Raw genomic sequence first — 21564 nt, forward strand, 5'->3', positions numbered from 1 at the left:
GATTTGAAAATAACGTAATAAGAGTACAGGTGATAACTTCTTACAAGTCAGGAATGGTGTCTTGTTATAGTAATGTGGAAGAAGAGACATGCAGTACAACCAAAAACTTGTACAGGATCAGTAAACACAGTTTTTAAAAAGGCAAATAATCCTATAATCTGAAAAGGTATCTTAAAAAAAGTCATCTCTTAATTGTATAATTTAAGCTAGTTGTAAATAGTGGTAATATTTAAGATATTTACATTCCACACAACCTCCCTCAGCATAACGAGTCAGTATTCAGGAAAACCTTTGAAAGTTGGAGACAAAATACTTTGCATAAAACATAACAATAGTAAGGTTGTTTCAGATAACTTTATTTTCCAGATAACGGAAGCCTCAAAACTTAAAAAAAAAATTCATATTTCAGTGAAAGATCTTTCTAAAATACCTTAGTTAATACTCTGTCTTTTGAATAATGTGCCTTAACCAACTCACTGTCCTAATTATAAAGATCTGCTGTTGTGCTGCACTGAGATACAATGATGTCCTCAGTGACTGTTGAAGTAGTTACTCTGGGGTTATTTCCTCTACAGTAAATGCCCCAAGCAGCCGTATTTTTATTTTTACCATCTACTTTTTGTAGATATGGAGTCTCTTCCCTTCAGATGAGTTAGCATTTCTTCCTGGAATCTGTGTGTCATGTTGCTGGTTCACTGCTATTTTTGCTTTATGCCTGACAGTGAGCCTGTACCTATGATACAAGTCAGTTACACTTCTTCATTACTTCACTATAAAAATGTATCTTTCTCTTATTTCCTGGTACTTGACTGGTTCTAGGCTAGGTGGTTGAGGTGTCCCAGAGTCTGATGTCTGGAAGGAGGCATTACTCTGTACACGTGTGCATGCACTCAAATGTACTTATAAATGTGTTCATTTACTGATTGTATCAAATATTAATACTACATATCATATGTTATTTTAGTGGCTCTGTGAATATGTATCACAAGTGGCACGCTTTTATTTCTGAGCCTTAAGAATAGATTTACAGTGATCATCCCACTCTAGACACTTCTTCCCTGCCTTTCCTGGGGCTCCAACGCTACTGCTGTGAAATAGTAGCTATACCTTGGTTTCAAATAAAAGTCAACCATTAGGTTGCATGGAAAAAAAATCTTTGAAATTAGCATTAAATATTAGCTGATATTAGTAATTGTAAGTTTGCAGTAACTGTAGTAATTGTAGGGCCAGATTCAGATCTTTGTGAGAGTTCATAGCCAAGACCAAGTGAGTGAGTCTTATTTTAATTTACACTTGATAGTGATACTTAGATGAATAGATTTAAGTTCAAAATTTAGTTCTTGAGTTTCAAGCAGGATCTAAAATTTGATATATTACCAATTCTCTTTTCAGTTTGAGTTTTTGAAGATGATAAAGTTCTCGTTTTCATGAAACACACAGTGTTTAAGAAACAATTCCAGGAAATAAAACTTCAGGGATAAATACGATCCATTTTCTCCTTCTTTATAAAGAGGGAACATTTTGCATTTTGTTTTGTGGAAAGAAAAGGCATCCCATTATGCCACTCTTGCACTCTCTTTTAGCAGTATGAGTTAACCTTTGAGAGGGCTTTAATTAAAACTGGAAGTAATTTATCTCACTGACTTAGAACATTTGAGGAAAAACCAAATAAATTAATTAATTAATAGAAAATATAGCCAGTTATGGAAAGCCTTTCTCTCTGTCTTTCTGACCCTGCCATTAAAGGAGAACAGTCAATCTATCACCACCAGCTGCATGAATTCAATAGAAAAAACTTTGCGTTTTCTCCTTCCTAAACCCTTGCTGAGTTGTTCTGGCTGTATGTATGTAAAAGTGGGTCATTTGTACCTAAAATACTTTACCAATGCTCCATTAATCTTAGTGATGGTGTTCTCTCTTTTCCTGCAAGAAATGGGATGAGGAGATATTATGGGTAAAGAAGAGGTAAACTTTTTAAAAAATAGATGTGTAAATGAATAATAGATGAAAGTCGCTTAATATTTTGTAGCCTGGTCTTTTTGATGATGAATACATGAAATATCAATGATTGTTTTGTGGTGTATTTTGTATTATTTGTTAGTAGCCTGTAATGCCTTCAGCATTAAGAGGAATGTTTCAACAATTTGTGAAAAAAGAGTATGTGTGTCTTTGGATGTGTACCAAAATATCTTCAGTCTAGAAATAAATGGCATGTCAGACCAAAATAATGTGAAAAGATAGATGTATCAAGGACAAAAGATGTTTTTCTTTGGTTATTTTGTTTTAAATGTAAAAGCTCTATCACTCTGTCTCTTACACACAGTAATTGAAAGGGAAAATAAATAAACTAAGACTTGAGAGTTTCTCAGCTGTTAGATGTTTAAATGAATCTTATGAAGACCTTGATTATAGTCTCTATAATATGCTTTGCATTTCATAAAATAATTTCCTTAATACATCATTTTCAATCTAAAGAGTGAGAGAATGCTAGATGGGCAAGGCTGCATTGACCTTCCCTCTTGGTTTTCTGTGTTGATTGGCAGGTTTCAAAGTTTAACTAGCTACAGGTGAACTGTAATCATTAGTGACTTGGTTCCTTTCCAGATCCCTCTGGAAACTGCAATAGCCAACTTTGCTCATTTATAAAGAAAGAAAGGAAAGGCATTCCCTGAGCAGTTTGGAGTGGGAAGCAGTCACTGTCTCCTTCCTTCTTACTTAAATAAACAAGCTAAATGGAAAAATAAACTTTACTTCTTCACATCTGGTACGAGGCTTCCTCTCTTGTTGAAAGTTCACATGCTCCCTTGGCTGTGCCTGGTCATGTGAATCAGGTGTCTTCCTCTTTTTCTGTAAAGTGACTTGTGTCACTTTAAAGCTACAATAAAGACAAACCCTGACTGCTTTAACAGTCCAAGAACGTCATTATCCAGAAACAAACAAAATAAAGCCCTCGGCATTGGGAATGACATCAGATGACGTGCAACCCAGCCCCGCCCCCCATCTGTTAGTGGTAAAGCAGTGAGGCCCTATGACAGTGATGCACCCAAAAAACTTGAATAAGCAAATTCTGCTCGGTCCCTTACATAGGTTAAGATTATACTTCTTTGTGTGCATGAGCTCTACTTAATGTGATTAATTTTTCAATTTATTTCCCTGTATGGCATATACTGACTTTGGCAACCCAGAACAGGATGTCACAGGCAGCAATACCATGATTTCTGAGGTACACTGGCATTTATTAACCACCAGATTACTGCTAGCCATCAAAATTTGTTTTTATGGACTCCCCATATGTCTTTCTACCCCCACCTCCACCCTCCTATGCTCCTGGACCACTTTCTAAGAACTCCCCTCCCTTCTGGCATCCCTTTTCTAATGAAATACTTCAATAATTGGTATTTAATATTATTGCAATTTTTTCTGTCTAACTTCTCCATGAAACAGGAGTATCATTTGCATCCTCTTTTACCTCAGAACCTTACAGACTTGGTGCTTCTAATTACATAGTTGAACATTCCACAATGTTCTTTAGAAACACACCCTTCATGTAACACAGAATGCAATTATCACTACTTAAAGCTTGGTTAAGAAGTCACTTTGGGGGGAAAAGTACAGTACAAAAGCTAGAGGAGTTGAGTTTTTTCCTTTGCATACTAAGCATAGTGTTTCATCCCAATGCCTTTTGTGAGGTTTTGTGAGAACAGTATTTGCCAGGACATTGTTGGGATGCTTTTGTTTTTAGTGTTTCAATTGATTGATTTTCTTTTTAGTTTTTGCGGTTAAAAACCTAGTCGATAAACAATGTTTAATTTTTTTCAATGCTCTTATTCCCTGCTAAGGCCAGCCTGAGAGGAGAAGGTAAAGGTCAAGTGGCATAGGCATCCAAAAAGTGGTGGGAGGTGGATATGATGCTCATCCAGAGCAAGTTGCTGTTGTCATAGCAAAATGGCCTTTCTTTCTTTCTTTTTTTTTTTTTGAGGAAGATTAGCCCTGAGCTAACTGCTGCCAATCCTCCTCTTTTGGCAGAGGAAGACTGGCCCTGAGCTAACGTCCATGCCTATCTTCCTCTACTTTATATGTGGGACGCCTACCACAGTATGGTGTGCCAAGCAGTGCCATGTCCGCACCCGGGATCCGAGCCAGCGAACCCCGGGCTGCCAGAAGTGGAACATGCTCACTTAACCGCTGCGCCACCGGGCCGGCCCACAAAATGCCCTTTCTAACTCTCTTATGCTCTCAGGTACCTCCTTTGAGCATAACCACAGAATGGCAAGGGGCTTGGTAGGCATCATCGTTGGTTTGTTTCCATTTTCCAAAGGAGGGGATTGAAACAAAGCAATCAAGGATCCAGTCCTAAGATCAGACAGTGAGGTTTTCTCCCTTTCTTTTTAATGTGTTTGGCTAATTGTTACAAATAAGCGTCCTGTTTAACTATCATACACAATTTTGATCTCTTCCTCTTTCTTTTTTCTTTTTTTCCCAAACTCTAATGTCATGGAACCATCTGGGGTTAGGGTTGCCTGTTTGCTAAATCTGGCATCCGTTTCCGTGATATTCAAAATGCAGATTCCTGAGTCATTTCCTAGAACCAGTGACTGGTAAATCTCTGAGAGAGATGATAAGGAATCTACGTGGTAAACGTGTTCTTCAGGGGATTCTAATGCCATCCTTGAATTAGACTTTGTGAGAAATACTGATCTGAATGATTCTGAGCTTTAAGTGGCCACATTGCTTTCATCAGGAAAAATCAGTAGTAATTCCAACCAGATTTTCTACTTTGTTACATTCAGGTCAAATATAGCCTGTGCTGTTTCAGTTGCTGAAACAAATGGGAACGTTAATTCTAGTCTTGCTCACTATGACTCCTGATGTATCATTCAGCACTTTCTACCACCACTACCGTCATCACTATCTGACCAGCAGAGTGACTTTAAGAGCCTGAGTGAGCACCCAGGTCAACAGCAGTGATCCACTGCACCTCTCTTGACTGTTGATTGTCTCCATTCATAGCTATGATTACTTGTTTCTTCATGCTGTTTCTTCCTAGGAGTCTCCTTTGTTTCTTCACTTTTTACCCAAAAAGAAAGAGCAATTTGTCTTCCAACTTATGCCATTGGTCCACATACCTCAATTTCATTAGGAGGTTCCTTACATTTCGCTTCTTAACAAAGATTTTCCCAGGATAGGTAAGAGAATGAAAGCTTGTAAGGGAGAGTGAAGATTGTATTCCTGGGTGAAAAATTATCCTCCTGGGTTAAGTTTTAAATTTATCTTATTAGAAAATTTGAAGTTTAAAAAATTCAAATAGTAAATTCAAAGTTTAATTGTATAGAATCATATAGTGAGGTAGGAATCCCATTTTCTTTTAGTCTGACTCAGTCTTTTGGAGTCTGTATTCTCATGTAATGAATACAATATGTATCTCAGGATGTTATTGTGAGGATTAAATGAAGTATATTACAGCTCCTGGTATAGTTCTGAGGTGTTTAGAAAATTTTGGTTAATTTAGATGTTGGTTGCATCTAATGACAATTAGGAAACCTTTCTCAACCTTAGACTAAGATAATATTTTGAAAGTCTGTTGTTTTTGTAAATTTTTCTTTGAGCAATCTAAAATAATCACATTCTTATAAAGATCTAGAACTTAGGATGTTATAATTGTGTTTCACTGTTTTTCTCATTGCCTTTTTTTACCAATAAAAGATACTGTATTGATGAACCCCCAAGGGCAAATTATCCCTCTGGCAATTACCCTGCTAAGTAGTATGGGTTTCTTTGATTGTGTGTCTGTTTTTTCCTTCCTTTTCTTTCTTCTAAGATCCCTCCCAGTTCAGTCCTTGCTCCCCATCCCCACCCACAGGAGCTTATGATATAGGCATACAGTGTGGTCTCCACCATCACAACCTGTTACATGGCAGCACAATAGGAAAAGAACATTGATTCTGGAGTCAGAGGACATGCATTTGACTAATTTGCTACTTCTGAGTGTGGTAATCTTACAAAGATTAGCTGAGATAATATACATGAAAGAACTCTACATGAAGTATAAAAGCGTAAATCTCCCTATGATTAGGGATTTATGTAAGTAAGAGTATTAACATTTATTGTATGGCCTAATATATGCCAGGCACTTCACGTACGTTGTCTTCTCTACTATAACCCTATAAGGTAGGAGATACTATTCCCATTTTACAGATAACTAGCCTCAAGCCACATGATTGTAAAGTAGTAGAGCATGATTTAAATCAGATTTGTCACTCACCACACCGCTGTCCTCATTGCTTTAGGAACAGCACAGGTCAGGCCATTCTTGGTCCTGCCTCTTAGCTACCAAGGGGAGAGGGAAGGAGTAAAGGAGACAATGGAAGGAGATGCTCTGTGTTTGCAGTCAGCAAATAAGGAGCTATCTGAGAAAATAGGCTGTTACTGACTTGTTAGGACATATTTCTGCCACTGGCTGTGTGACAAAACTGAAAAGGCCAGAGAAGCCATAGCACCAACGAGAGTTTCTTCACGCGGGCAGGGCTGGGCCCTTCGTCTGCCACCCACCATCCCTTTATCGCTGTAATTATTTTTCCCTCTGTCAAACAGGAGTGATTGATTTATTATATTTTTTAAATGAGTATTATAAAAATTTTAAGCTTTATTATGTTATTAGGATGATTATGTAATTTTTAAACCTAGAAAAGTGATAAAACCTAAAGGTTTATGGAGTCAAAAAGTTTAATGGAGTTTAGACTCACTGAACTTTAGCAGTGTTTTTCCCCTTGAGCACAAACGAAGTCAAAGTTTTCACCTGGCCTAAGGCCCCAGGTGACGTCAGCCAGTCAGGTGAAGCTCTTTCCTTCTGTGTCAGTGCAGTCTTCCATAGGGCCCTATTCGGGTTTGTCAAAACAGTGGGAGTACCTCTCAATGGGAAAGTGGAAGCTGAGCTACTTCTGTTCTTGGTGAGGGGTGATTATTATAATCAAGCAAAACTGAGGAGGTACGATGAGAAATTAATTTTTAAGAAATAGAAATTACAGAGAAAGATTCTCATTATTATACCTCAGCGTTGGCTTTAGGCTTTTAGGACTATTTAAATTATCAGAACCATTTTTGCCTATCTGCTTATCTGTTGTTGATAAGGGGGCCTCTAAATACATTTGTAAAATTTCAGACTGCTTGATGGTTTGTACACCTTAAAATGTTGACTGGATCTAGTATTGCACATTGTCAGAGACCAGGTCTTCTTACAGGACTTTCAGTAAGTAATTATTTCTATTTTACGTAAGTGTTATTAGGCTTAGCAATGTGGATACTTTCGTGAATAAGACTGGCAAACAATATTGGAAGTTATTAAATTTATTTAACATAAGTCCCTAACTCTCCCCTCAAAACAAAAGAAAACAAATCTCAGTCTTCTCCACATGGAAGTAAAGAAGGTTTTCCTTCCACATTTTCAAATTTAAACATCTAAATTGTATTTGACTTTAAACTTTGCAACGAAAGCAAAACAAGCATGTAAAGTGATGGAGAATGTTCAGGAAATTATACCATGGCCTAATGTTTTGCTGCTTTTCATTTTGGCCATTCACACCCGAAAGGGTTACTTATTTTCTTTGTAAATGAGGCAACAATGTGGAAGAAAAATCACTTACAGTGGGAAAGATTCGAATATTCTAGTTGATATTTAAAGTAGCACTCACGAGCTGCGTGGTAAAATTGGAATGATATGTACAACAAGTTTTAAAGTCATGACAGGCCTTTAAAATGTCAGGGAGATTAAAATGGAAAAAGGCCGGTGTGTCTGGTTCATGAATTTTGGTCATGAACATGTTGTATTCAAGAACCATTTTTATGTCCCTGTGCTTCTAGGACTTGCTGCTTCAAACACAACTTAGGTGGAATATTTTCTTAATAATTACACTTAAGCACCTGATGATCTAATGAAGATGATTTCTTAATGTGTCAAAATGAGTTCTTTGTATCTTATTTGAACTTTTGTTGCCTTAAGCTAATCTGCTTTGGGCTTCTCACATCCAGGCATTTTACAAGGCAGGCTCTAGCAGGGGCATTCATTTGGAATGCTGCCTTTTGTTTACTCGCTTTCCCAGACTCTCACTGCTTCCTTTGGTCATCTGGCGTCTTCACTAATGTGATTGGTCCTCCTGGGCTCTGCAGGTAGCCAGGAGCCTTTATAAGTGGGATTTACGAGGGACTCACCACCCTGGCTGCTAATGAAGGGAGCCATGGGGATTTTGTTTTGTTTTCTTCAATCTGTCTTCCAAGAGTAAAGGAAAATTGTGTTCTGGGGTTGCAATCTCCTTTTTTTCCATTACTTTAATTTTTACAATTGATTTACTAACTGTGGTGCAAAAATACAAATATTTTTGTTTAGGAGTCAGAATGTTTTCATCTGCCAGCACTTCATGCTAATCCCTGGAATTGTTTATTGTTGAACCTGGAAAGAACACAGTGTCGTCTCTGTTTAAATTCAACCAACTGACATTTCACCTTCATCTGTTTTTGTCTTTCAGGAGATTTTTGAACAATTTGGCCGATTAAAAAAAAAGGAAAGTATATGACTGGGAGCCTTGGATTCTAGCACCATCCTTGCCATTTAGTGCTTCTCTAATCTTGAGTAAGTCACTTACACTCTTTTGGTTTCTCATCTGAAAAAAAAAAGGAAAGTGTTACCAAGGTACATATGAGATCCAAGATGAAATTTCACATTCTTCTAGCTTTCTTCTCTTTTTACTACCAAAGTGAACTACCATGGCCTTTCTTTGATTTTTGGGTAAACCTACCATTGAGAAACAAACTTGCATCTGATCAAATGCTTTAACCAGTAGTCAAAGCAATAATTAAAGTGTCAGGGTCTTCATTTTAGAAGCAATGTGCTTTTCAGATTATAACCCAGTTTTATAGACAAAGGATTTATTTGCCTTTTCCAAAAGTGAAACATGGAGCCCATGTTTTAGTCATGCTTTATAAGACAATGGTTCTCAGGTATGGTTTAAAGGTCTTCCATGGATCATGGATTCCTTGGGTTTTAGAATGAGAAAGGACATCCGCAATCATTGGGTCCAATCCTTTAAATTTTACTAACAAGGACTCAGACAGCCCAGAAATGCTTAGTAGATCATCCATGGTCACAGAGCCAGTAGAGCTGCCAGTACGGCCCAAACTCCAATGACAAAATGGCACATACCAGGGTAGAGGTGTCCGAATGAAAAACAGAGAGTGAAAGCTTGAGAGGAGGGACCGTTTATTCCAAATCTGAAAACTTATAAGTCACTTTTCACAGTATTAGATAGTTCATTAGTTTCTACATTGTGGCTCCAGATTAAAGTCAGTCTGATCCCACAAATGTTTAATGAGGACATACTGGGTGTGAGGCTTTGAACTGAGGTGCTGCCCCTGCAAAACTGTGCAATGTCACAGTTGCTGCCTCAGAGACTTTACAGTCCAACCTGGAGATAAAACAAGTCCACAAATAGCACTGTGCAAGTTGCTGGGAATAAAAAACAATAAAAAATGCAAGTTTTCAAAGTCTCAAAGGAGTTTTTGAGGATTTCAAAGTCCAAAGGAGAGATGGACTTACACAGAACCTGATAGGTCAAGTGTTCATTAGCCAGTCAAAGGGAAATTCAGGGTGCTCTGGGAACTCACAGGCAAGGTCTTAAATCAGACTGGGAGAAAAGAAAGGACCTAGTAAAATAATGAAATTTTGGCAAGTTTTCCTGTTCTTGAGTTAGTGATTGCTACTGGAGAAAATCCCTCAACCATGCAGATTGATATCACTATAAATTCATTGTCCCTGACCGTAAATACGACTTAGTTATATCTTTGACTGTTGTTAGCTAAGTCCCTCTCCTTTTCCTCTAATCAATTATTCCAAATCTATGCCACTCTCTTCACCCCTGTACCCAACTACCCTTTCCTCAGCAGGCTGCTCCTCTCACTTCCAGGAGCCCCTGAAGAGTCCCAGTATTGGCCTTGACTTTAGCTGACCTCTAAAAACTAGTGATATCAAGGACTTTCTCTCCAGCCCTGCTTCCCCTTAAATGTGAGATTTGTCTATCAAACTACTGCTGGATATCTCCATTTGGGTATTTCACAGACATCTCAAAATCAATATGTCTAAGACCTTTGTTTCAAAACCTCATCTTCCCCCTCAGAGTTCCCCAATCAAAGAAGGTACCACCATTCTCCCCAATTTGCATTTTAGAAAAATTATTCTGGCTGGAACATGCCAAGTGCAGAAAGAATGTCCAGTTAGGAGGCTGCAATAATCCAAACCACTGCACTCCTTGTCATGGTATTTAGTACCTTATATGTAATTGTGTAAGACACAACACAGTCAAGTGATTAACAATATGGCTTTGAAGTAAGATGGTTCTATGTCTGATTCCTGGCACCACCACTTATCAGCTAGCCTGTTGACCTTGAGCAAATTATTAAACTTTCTAAGACTGGGTTACCTCCCCTGACCAATGGGGAGAATAATAGTACTTACTATATCAAAGGTTGTTCTGAGGATTAAATGAGATATCACGTATGAAGCTTTCAGCACTAACATTCCTAACTAAGATCTATGAGGGCAGAGACCATTTCTAGCTTGTTCTCCATTGCATCTGCAGGACCTGACAAAGAGAAGGCACTCAATAAATATTTGTTGAATGAATAAATGAGATAGTGTCATGCCTGAATGTACTAACAGTGGAGATGGAGAAAAGCAATGTAAGGTAGAGACCAAGGCTTCATCCTGAGTCACTTGCCCGTGTCATTAGTCACCAATTCCTGCTGATCCTGAATACTTCTCAGATCTGCCCGTCCTGTGTAACCCTACCATAGCTGCACCCATCCAGACATCATGATCTCTCACCAGGACTATAGTAGAACTTTCTAAACACTCTCCCTGCATCCTGTTTTGCCTCCTCATGAGTCCCTTCCAGACTGCCACTAGATGAATCTACTCAAAGCTGAAATGGGAACATGTCATTCCTTTGCTTAATGCCCTTCCGCATGGCTACTTTTTGTGTACAGGATCCAGTCTCAACTCCTCACACCTGAGGATACATTTTCATCTTCCTTTCCTACCACTCCCTCTCTCACATTTGGTAGTCTAATAATGCTGGATTGGTCTTGTCTTCTGAACATACTGTGCTATTTCACGTTTTCATGCTTTTGAGAGGTCCTTGCTTATTCTTTCAACACCCTTCTCTCCTGTACCAGTTAGGATTACATTTGTTTGCAAATAGCAGAAAACACTAAACAGCAAATTAGAAGTTTCTTTCTTTCCCATATAAACAAAGGTTGGAGAGAATTGTCTGAGGCTGATAAAGCATCTCTGCTGTCATCAGAGACCCAGGCTGTTGCCTTGTGGTTCTGCCATGGATGTCTTCCATTTGTTCCTCTCTCCCTTCAGTACCTTCTCTAGGGCTTTATTGCATTAATCATCTCCTTTCTTCTATTATCACCTCTCCCTTTTCTTTGAGGGAAGAACCTCATCCTACAACATCCTTCCCTCTAATTACTCTTTCCTGCCATTTTACCTTTCTTACATCTACCAACTTACTTCCATCCTTGTTAACCACACTTCTTGAAAAAATAATTGCTACATGCCATGGCACATTTTCATTCTTAATCCTACTGACCTCTCTTATCTGTTGAAACTGTTGACTACCTCCCATTTCTCCTAGCTCTCTTGTCCCTTGGCTTTCACAACCCTGTTGGTTCCTGGTTTCCTTCCTACTTCTTCTATGGCTCCTTCTCCATCTGCTTTGCTGGGTTTTCCTCTTCCTTTGCTTGATTCTCAAGTGATAGTGTTTCTCAGACTTCCCTCCTTGACCCTCTTACTCCACACTTTCTCCACTAAGGCAATCCCTGGGTAATCTCACCAGTATTGATATCAACTCTCTCTGTGGCAGCTGTCTGTCTCCAGGGTCTGTTTGTTCAGTCCCCACTCCTGAGCTCGAGTCCTGAATTTCTAACTGCCTACTGAGAGGGCTTCTCATGTCTGTTCCTTCCATCCTTGGTTATGTGCAGTTCCTATCACCTCTTCCTACACTCTTGCAGAAACCTTTTATCTGATCTCTAATCCAACTTTCACACTGTCACCAGAGTTTCCTTCTATTTTTTAAAAATTTGATTGTTAATTCCTTTTTTGAAAACTTCTATTGGCTATCCCATGTTTCTGGGATTAAATTCAAATTCCTAATCTGGCATATAAAGTTCCTTACAGAGTGGACCCAACCTACTTTCGTATTCTCTTCTCTTCCACTCAATGCCCCCCAACAATGAACTTTCAGTATTTCTAAAATAAACCATGCCTTTGACATTCTGACCTATTGGCCTGTGAGATCATCCCAACTCTATTTGATAAATCCCTACTTTATCCTTTAAAGTCCCCTAAATGTCATCTCTTCTCTGATATTTTCTTCTTTTCTCCACACAGTATTGCTACATTCTCTGTGCTTTTATAGTACTTTGTTCCTACTTCTAGTGAACATTTACACATGTGCAGATCTGTCTTCACCTCTAAATTGGGATCTCTTTGAGATTAGAGACTGCCTTTACCGTCCTTCCTAGCACAGTTCATAGTACCTTATAGGGGAATAAATAAAAATAATTAAATTAGGAAATAGGAATAGCTTTTACTCTAATAATAATAATTTTTGTTTTGGACATATTAATTTTGGACATATTGAGTTGACATATTGAGGCTAAGTGGTGAGCAGCAACTCAGAAAAGACTTTACAGCCAAAGATGTAGATGTAGGAATCACCAACAAAGATAATAATAAACAACTGATTGGACCCCATTTATTTCAAGCATGGGCTAAAGAAATGTAGAACATCTGTAGGAAGTAGGGGAAGGGTTGATAATGGGAATTTGGGGTACAAAGGGAGAAAATCCATAAACATCCTTATTGGAAAAAAACCCATATTTGACACTTCTGCCTGGGGTCTTCTCCCCTCTAACAAAAGTATGCAGCCCTTCCACTAATTTGAAGTCCAAAATCCAGAAAAAGAATGGCTCAAAAGATATTCCTTCTTTTTCTTCTAGAATCAGAAGCTACCGAATTAAAATTTTCATTCTCCTGGCTACTTCACACCCACCTTGTTCATTCTCTTCCTCCTCCTTTCCTGTTTTTGTAGGGTATGTGTGTGTGTTTCTGCCCCTTTTGCAAAAGTAAGAGAGTGGGTAGGGTGGAAATATCTGTTTTGTTCCCCTCACAAAATCATCAATAAACTGAAAAAGCTTAAGAATTTCTTTTTAAAATGGAAAAATAATATCTTTGCAGATTCAATGCATTTAGATAGAATTTTTTTCCCTACCTCTCCCCTTGTATTCTACTCCTTTGCTTTCTTAGTGCCTCTAGGAAATATAACACTGGCTAATGTAGATTATTTAATTAAACAAATAAAGTGAGTTCTGTGTTTCCAGCTAACTACTTAACATTTTAAAAATTGATAAATTTAATTATATAAAAGTTAAGACTGTCTGCATTGAAAAATAACAACAAACACTATATGCAAAGTCAAAAAGCAAAATGGCAACTGGGGGAAATGTTGCAACTCTTATCATACATAAAGGACAAAATTCCTTAATACATAAAAAGCTCCTAGAAATCAAAAATAAAACCAACAACCAAATATAAAAATGGATAAAGTTTGGAAATTTCACAGAAGAAAATTCAAGGACTTTTAAACATTTGAAAAGATAGTCATTTTCATTCATAATAAGAGAAGTGCAGATTAAAACTACGTTAAGATATCATTTTTAATCTGTCAGATTGATGAAGATCCAAAAATAGATAATATCCTACGTGGTTGAAGGTATGGGGATACATACATTGCTAATGGGAGTGTGAATTGGTTCAACTCTTAGTTCAACCCTCACTTAGTGCCTCACTACCAGGGATTCCCTCCAACTCAGCTTTTCTGTGCTCTTGGCGTTTTAACTACTTGATGTAGACAGACTTTAGAGAAACTGAACTATGATTGAAAATATTTCTGATGTGTGGAAGAAATGAAATCTGCTTTGTGTCTGCTAAAACAAAACAAAACAAAAGCAAGGCTGTTGGCAATATTTAACAGAATTAATGCATATATCCTTTGACCCAGTAATTTCACTTCTAGGAATTTATCCAAGTGCTAAAATTAGTGTGTATTAGTTACTGCAGGGTTGGTTATTCCACTATCTTTAGTAATGACAAAGATTGGAAACTAAGTGTCCATCATTAAGGGACAAGTTTAAAATAATCATGGTATATACATGCCAGGGAATTCTCCAAAGCCACAAAAAAGAATGAGGAAGTATGTGCCTAAATAGAAAGATCTCTAAGATATTTTTTAACTTAAAAAAGCAAGGTCCAAAAGAGTGAATGTGTTTAACTTATCTTTATTTATATATGTATTTTAAAAATCTAAAGTATCTCTTTCTAAAAAAAAAATAATGAAAGTGGTTCCCTGTGAGAGGAGACTGTGGAATAAATACTTTTTACTATACATTGTTTTCTACTGCTAGATTTTTAATCAGGTAAACATACTATCTACTCAAATTAAAAGGAAGAATTTTTTTTCATCCTTAAAATAGAAATCTTCTATTTTAAACACCTACAGAGGCACAGTTTCCCTATTGATTCAATATAGCTTGTGATACCATTGAAAATGTTTGTGATATCATTGTTTCTTAAGTGCCAGATGTATGCCTATAACTCTGCTAGGTGATGTGGGAGTTATAAAGAGAAAGATAAACGTGAGCAAAGCAAGAAAAGGATTAAGGCTGTGGAGCCGGCCCCGTGGCCGAGTGCTTAAGTTCCCACGCTCCGCTTTGGCGGCCCAGGGTTTCACCGGTTAAGATCCTGGCTGCTGACATGGCACTGCTCATCAGGCCATGCTGAGGCGGTGTCCAACATAGCATAGCCAGAGGCACTCACAAGTGCAATATACAACTATGTATCGGTGGGGGGCTTACGGGAGAAGAAGAAGAAGAAGAAAAAAAAAAAGATTGGCAACAGATGGTAGCTCAGGTGCCAATCTTTAAACAAAAAGAAAAAAGGATTAAGGCTGAAAAGTCAAGTGAGGGAATGGGATGGAGAACTTGAACAAAGGCACAGAGACAGATATGGGCTTATTTGTGGGGAACAGCAATAAAATTAAATTGATAGAAGCAGGTGTTTCATATTGGAGTATGATGAGAGGTAAGTTTGAATAGACACAGAAGGATAATTAATGAAAGGGTTTTTTTTAACACTAAGTTGTGAAATTTGTTTTTCATCTTAGGGGTTATCAATTTGGGACTACTTCCTATATCATCATGGAAAATTTCTTTCAAAGTTCCACATGAGCAACTACTATAAATAAACTCAACAAGTTCATTATCTCATGATAGTAAAAATATCTGAAGGGATATTAAAAACAAATTATAATTATTTATAATCTTTACTATGCACATGTTCATAAACTGTATTTGTCACTGTACATTTTCCTATAACAAACCTACAAAAGTGTTACCTTAAGAAGTATTGCCTGTCAATTAAGAAAGTCAGTGTTTTGCAGCTGTCAAATGTCAACGTCCATAACGATAGTGGTAATGATGATGATAAAAGCATATAGGGCTTACTTGTTGGCAGCATGCGTAAAATTTTAAAGTAACTTCTTTATTGTAGAAAACTGGAAAATAAAGGTAAGCATAAAGGAAAAAAAGTACATCCTATCATCATGTCACCCACTATTTTGTGATTTATATCACCCTGTTTGGATTTCTCTCTATCTTACGAGGTTATTTATGTATTTTTTCCTTATAGAAGTGGGACTGTATTGTTTTATAATATATTTTCCACTTCATATATTATGAATAAATTTCTGTGTCAAAAATATACTTCTTACGTCTTCATAATGTTCCACTTATGGGTGGTTTTGTGAGGGTTAAATGAGATAGTGCATGTGAGGTACACAGTAGGTGCTCAATAAATGGTCGTGGTTATTTCTGTTACTATAATGTGCTTACCTCTTTCCCTGTTGAGGGAATGAGTATTAGGTTATTCCCAGGGGTTGGGGTGTTAATGTTTTACTTTATTATTTCATAGTAGGCATTAACTATTTTCATCAGCTAGAAACATTTTTCTCAGCTGATTGTTCTTTCTTTTTATTTGTTTTACATGTTAAATGTGCGGAAGTTTTGTATTTTTACTAGTCAAATCTGTCAGTCTTATCCTTTGTAATTTCTAGGCCTAGAAAGCTAAATTCTCACTATGATACCATAATAAATCTTGATATATGATAAATATCAGCATAATAAATATTTAATTCTGTTTCCTCTTAGTTTTTATATGGTTTGATGGGGGCAGGCATGTAAATGTATTAGGTATAGATATTTAAATTTAATCTTTTCTTCTCTCTAGAATTTATCACTATTTAAATTGTTGATCATTATTTCAGTATCATTAAATGAATAATTTCTCCTTCCCTTTATTGTTTTACAATGCCTCAACTGTCATATAATAATTCTTATAGATTATAAAGTCTTTTGGGACTGTAGCCAATGAGCTTCTCATTCTTGTGCCAGCCCTATATTTTAAATTATTAAATTATTCAAACAATGTTTTTGAGGACCTACTATGTAGGAGGGTACCACAGTAGGTGCTGTGATTTCAATAATAGGCCAAAGCAGAAAAACGTAGTCCCTACCTTCGTGTAGCTTAGAATTTAACAGGGAAGACACACATTAATCAAAAATGAGGTAATAGGAAGGAGATGAATAGGTTCTGTGGGAGCTTTAGCAAAGTGTTGAGGTGTCAGGGAAGCAGTGCTTGAGTTGAGATCTAAAGGATGAATGGGATTTCACTAAGACAAAGTAAAAGACAGGATAGGTGGTATTACAGGCAGAGGGAACATACATGTTTAAAAGTTGGTCAGTTTTGCTGGAGCACACTGTTTAGGAAGAGAACAGTGCAAGATAAAGCTGGAGAGATGAGTAGGGATATTTACAATGTTGATTTTTATCCTCAGAGCAATAGGAAACCACGAAGGGCTTTAGCAAAGAGTTGACATGATTATATTTTCACTGTACTGCAGAGAAGTGATTGGAGGGATTGCCAGAGAGGAGGCAAGGAGAGCAATTAGGCAAGTTGGTGCTGGCTCTCGGCAGGAGGCCTTGGTTCCTACTCGTGAGGGCCTCTCCGCAGAGCTGCTTGAGTGTCCTTACAGCATGGTGGCTGCTTTCCCTTAGAGCAAGAGATCCAAGAGGTTGAGACACAAACTGCAATATCTTTTATGACTTTGGAAGTCACACATTGTCACTTGTTCAATATGTTATTTTATTATTTATTTATTTATGTATTTTGTGGGGAAGATTCAAAGGAGCTAACATCCTTTGCCAATCCTCCTCTTTTTTTTGTTGTTTTTTTTTTTGCTTGAGAAAGATTGTCCCTGAGCTAACATCTGTGCCAGTCTTCCTCCACTTTGTATGTGGGATGCCTCCACAGCATGGGTGATGAGTGGAGTAGGTCTGCACTCAGGATCCAAACCCACGAACCTGGGCCACCAAAGCGGAGTGTGCAGAACTTTAACCACTTGACCTTGGGGCCAGTCCCTCAATATTTTTATCCCACAAGTCAGCCCTGATTCAATGTGGGAAGGGATTACACAGAAGGTGAGAATCAGTGGAGCCGTCTTGAAAGATGGCTACCACAGACTAAACCCTGTGGAACTGCAACATTACAGTGCTGGGTAGTGTATTATGGGAGTGCAAAGGAAATTGAGAAGCAGCTTAGGGAAGGAGGAAAACTAGAAAATTCGTGAGATGAAATCAGCAGAAGGAAAGAAAGTTTCAAGAAATCTACCAAGGGGCTGTCCCTGTGGCACAGTGGTTAAGTTCGTTCAGCATGTTCTGCTTCAGCAGCCGGGGTTCATGGGTTCAGATCCTGGTCACGGACTTACACCAATCATCAGCCATGCTGTGCTGGTGACTCACATATAAAGTGGAGGAAGATTGGCAACAGACGTTAGCTCAGGGCTAATCTTCCTCAGCCAAAAAAAAAAAAAATCTACCAGGACAATGTTAGATGAGAACTGAAAAATGTTCATTGGATTTGGTGACACGAATTTAAAGGCCAAAAGCTCTGTCTTCATAATTTAACATTTATTTTGACTCATCTCCTCTTACAACCTTTTTTGAAGAAATTTTCTTCCATCTTTTCTTTGATAGTCTTCCTTATGAATTTATGGATGTTTTCATAATGTTCCCCCAAAATTCTACTGTTATTTGCAATTAAAAAATGATGTTATCACATATTCGTCATTAAGGTGATTCCTAGGTATTATTTTTGTTGTTCCTATTGTGAATAGAATTTCTTCTCTGCCCCCATTACCACCATACTGTTTTTAATCTGGAAATGTATTACCTTCATCCCCTATTTTATGGATAAGGAAACAGGCCCAGAGAAGACAAGTGACCTGGCTAGGATACAGTGTAGGAGGGTTGGGAACTACAGATCTTGCACATCCAAATGTTATTGTGCTACATTAATAGGAAATCAAGTTGCTTACCCAGTCAAATCTTGTTAAAATTAATACTTCCTTAAGTATCCCTTTCTTTGTATCAGATTTCAAAGTAGTCACATGCATTTTGTAGCACATCTCTAGTTTTTAGCTTTGTCATTTTGAAATATATTGTCATGACTTGAGAAACTGCTTCTCATCTCTATTCAATTCTCCCAAGACCCACTTCCTACCAGATAGGAACTATTTCTTCTTTGAGGTCCACATAGACCTAACAACCTATTGCACTGAATATTTAATGAAGATTGAATATTTCCTCTGTGGTGGGTCAATTACTCTTGTTGATTCTCTGAGGAAAGCTTTTTAAAAAAAAAATCCATGTAGTAAGTTAAGAAATTTGTTTTCCTGAATATTGTTACTAGTACCAAAGTTTGTTTCAGTGATATAAAAATTTATGTCTTAGATTTTTTCAGTTGTCTATTTTTCCTGGTTTATATGTGCAGTTTGAATTTTTATGTTATCTCAAGTACAAATCTGGGATTCATTGACCTGGTAGGATGCAATAAAGTCATTTGCTATGAGGTTTGGTTTTTCTAGAATTTAGGATATTTGAGCTCTGAAAGTGAAAAATATTTGCTAATGAGGTGTAAGGATATTAGTGGTGCTCTTTTTTTGGGGGGGGGGTGTGAGGAAGATTGGCCCTGAGCTAACATCTGTGTCAGTCTTCCTCTATTTTGTATGTGGGATGCCACCAGAGCATGGCTTAATGAGTGGTGTGTAGGTCTTTGCCCGGGATCTGAACCTGCTAACCCCGGGCTGCTGAAGCAGAGCATGTGAACTTAACCACCATGCCACCGGGCCAGCCCCTTAGTGGTGCATTCTTTAATTGAAGAAATAGAATTTTTATTCATAAGTTCCCAAAACATAAATAATTCTTTCCTTTTAATTGACAAAAAATTGTATTTCTTGTATTTTTAGCTGTCATATATTTAATTTTATTCTTTTAAACTTTTCTTAACTGATAATAGGTTTAAATGAAATATGCTTATATTTGCCTGTGGAGTCTCTAAATTCATGAAGTCAGCAAAATAGCTTGAAAGTTTTCAACATGTAAAACTGGAATCACTATAGTGGAATCATTTAGTGCAAATTGTTAGTGTGGCATTCAGATGGAATTTAGCAGACTCAATTAGAAAAACAAACCCTCATTTAAACAAAAACAGAAAACAATGAGCAAGTAGGGGAAAGGGTGCATATATTTTTCATCCTCTTTCTACACTAGGAAACGTGAACATAATTTTGAAATAGAGAATTCATGCCTAGTGACAAAATATCCTCCATTTTTAAGGAATAACTCCACTGTGTTTCACATTTGATAACGTCTGGGCCCTAAATTTCTATTTGAATAATTGTTGACATTGTTTGTTATTTTACTAGAGGAAAATTGTGTGAGTGTGTGTGATGACAGTTATAATACATATTTGATAACAAGGGTCAAATAAATCAGTTGGGTCATAATGGTCTGATATCCGTTTTTAAGGTCTTTTTGACCCAGGAGTCTGTGACCTGTGAAATTTCCACTTTTTTAGATTTGTTAGGATATTTTACAATGCAAGGATTTAAATATAGATGAACACTACTGCAGGAAGTTGGCTGATAAGGCCCAAAATGTAAAAAATATCAAGGTATAAACTGGAAAAAGTTTTTCTGACAACAATTAACACATGTGAGAAGAGAGAGGCTAAAGTTAAGGAAGTTTCTTTTTTTCCTCCAATTTATAGCAAAGATAACCTGAAATTTAACCTGGTATTTTCAATGTCTGATTACTCAGCGGCATTCCAGTTTGTGAAAGCATTGCCAAGAAAATGTACCCAAATCTTGAGTTACAGACCGTTCTTGCTTGTGACTGGAAGGGGCATATGAGTTGTTTGGAAGGTATTGCAGATGCGAAGCTGCCGAAATGAAGGTGGGGACTTGGGGGAGGGTGCGAGTGAGGGAGGGGAAGTTTCCTAGACATTACAGCTCTGTCCAGAGGCCAAATGGGAGATAAATCACTGCTGGCCACCTCTCTTATTATTGAAATGGTTCAGCCCTGGGGTTTAACTGAAGGACTTACAGGGTTTTGAAGTGCAAATAGGATGGTGAAGGGTAAACCCTTTTAGGGTTTCATTTTGATGGATTTTTTTCCTGTGTGGATTTCTGGCACTGACTGTGATCTGGAAGAGGCCCTTAAAAAAGAAAAGTTTTGTTTTGTTTTTGATCAATCAGGCAGTAAGAACTTTCCACAGGGGTGTACTTTTCCTGCATGCCTATCGATCCTATTGTGTTTAAAAGCAGGTCGTTTAATTGGGTCTTTTTTTGAGCCTTCTGCAATGGAGCTGTCATTTCAAGGTCACATCTTTCTCTTGGTATTAATGCCAAAGTTTGAGAGTGTTGAATGATGTGGTACTTTTGGATTTATAGTTTGGGAGGATTACTTAAGGTCAGTGTGTGTTAAACAAAGTTGTTTAGTTAGAGATCAAACCCATATTAGAACAAACCCTTTATATATTGATAACTATAATTATTTAATCTTTTTTCCATTGAGTTATATAATTGTATATATTCATTTAATTATTTTGTATGCATTCGTTTTGCCAGCATTAAAATAAAACCCAGAAAATTCTGAAATTGTGAAATATCTATGCTATCTTATTTACACAGGAGATAAAATATCTTTTTAAATTTACGTTTTTTTAGTAGAATGAGGATGAGAGGAGTCCTTAGTGACCCCAAAGAAAAATAATTGTAACTTAAAGGCTTTTTGTGCAAAAATTTTAAATAAAAATGAAAACATTTGAATTAAAGAAATGTCATTGTAAATGCTTATGTTTCTTTCTTAGAAATATGGTTGACAGACTTTTTTTGAGTTTGAGCTCTTTGTTTTGGATTTAACACAGATATTGTATCATTTACCCTTGTGAAAATGCTAATGTATTTCACTGCAGCAGAGATTTTCTTCAGTCTTGCTTGATATCTGTTATAAAATGGGTTGTTAATCTCCATAATTGACATTGATCATACAGTGTTC

General features: G+C 37.2%; 1 protein-coding gene across 7 annotated transcripts in view; it reads left to right on the top strand.

Moving 5' to 3' along the window:
* GREB1L (GREB1 like retinoic acid receptor coactivator) overlaps positions 1–21564 on the top strand; it is a 245998-nt gene that overhangs the window by 90319 nt on the left and 134115 nt on the right. For all 7 annotated transcript variants that reach the window (XM_046671347.1, XM_046671354.1, XM_046671355.1 and 4 more), the window contains exon 2: positions 8520–8623. The gene's annotated coding sequence lies outside the window, so the exon portion shown is untranslated. The remainder of the gene's footprint in view (positions 1–8519; positions 8624–21564) is intronic.

This window comes from Equus quagga, chromosome 9 (genome assembly GCF_021613505.1).
Source record: "Equus quagga isolate Etosha38 chromosome 9, UCLA_HA_Equagga_1.0, whole genome shotgun sequence".
NCBI lineage: Eukaryota > Metazoa > Chordata > Mammalia > Perissodactyla > Equidae > Equus > Equus quagga.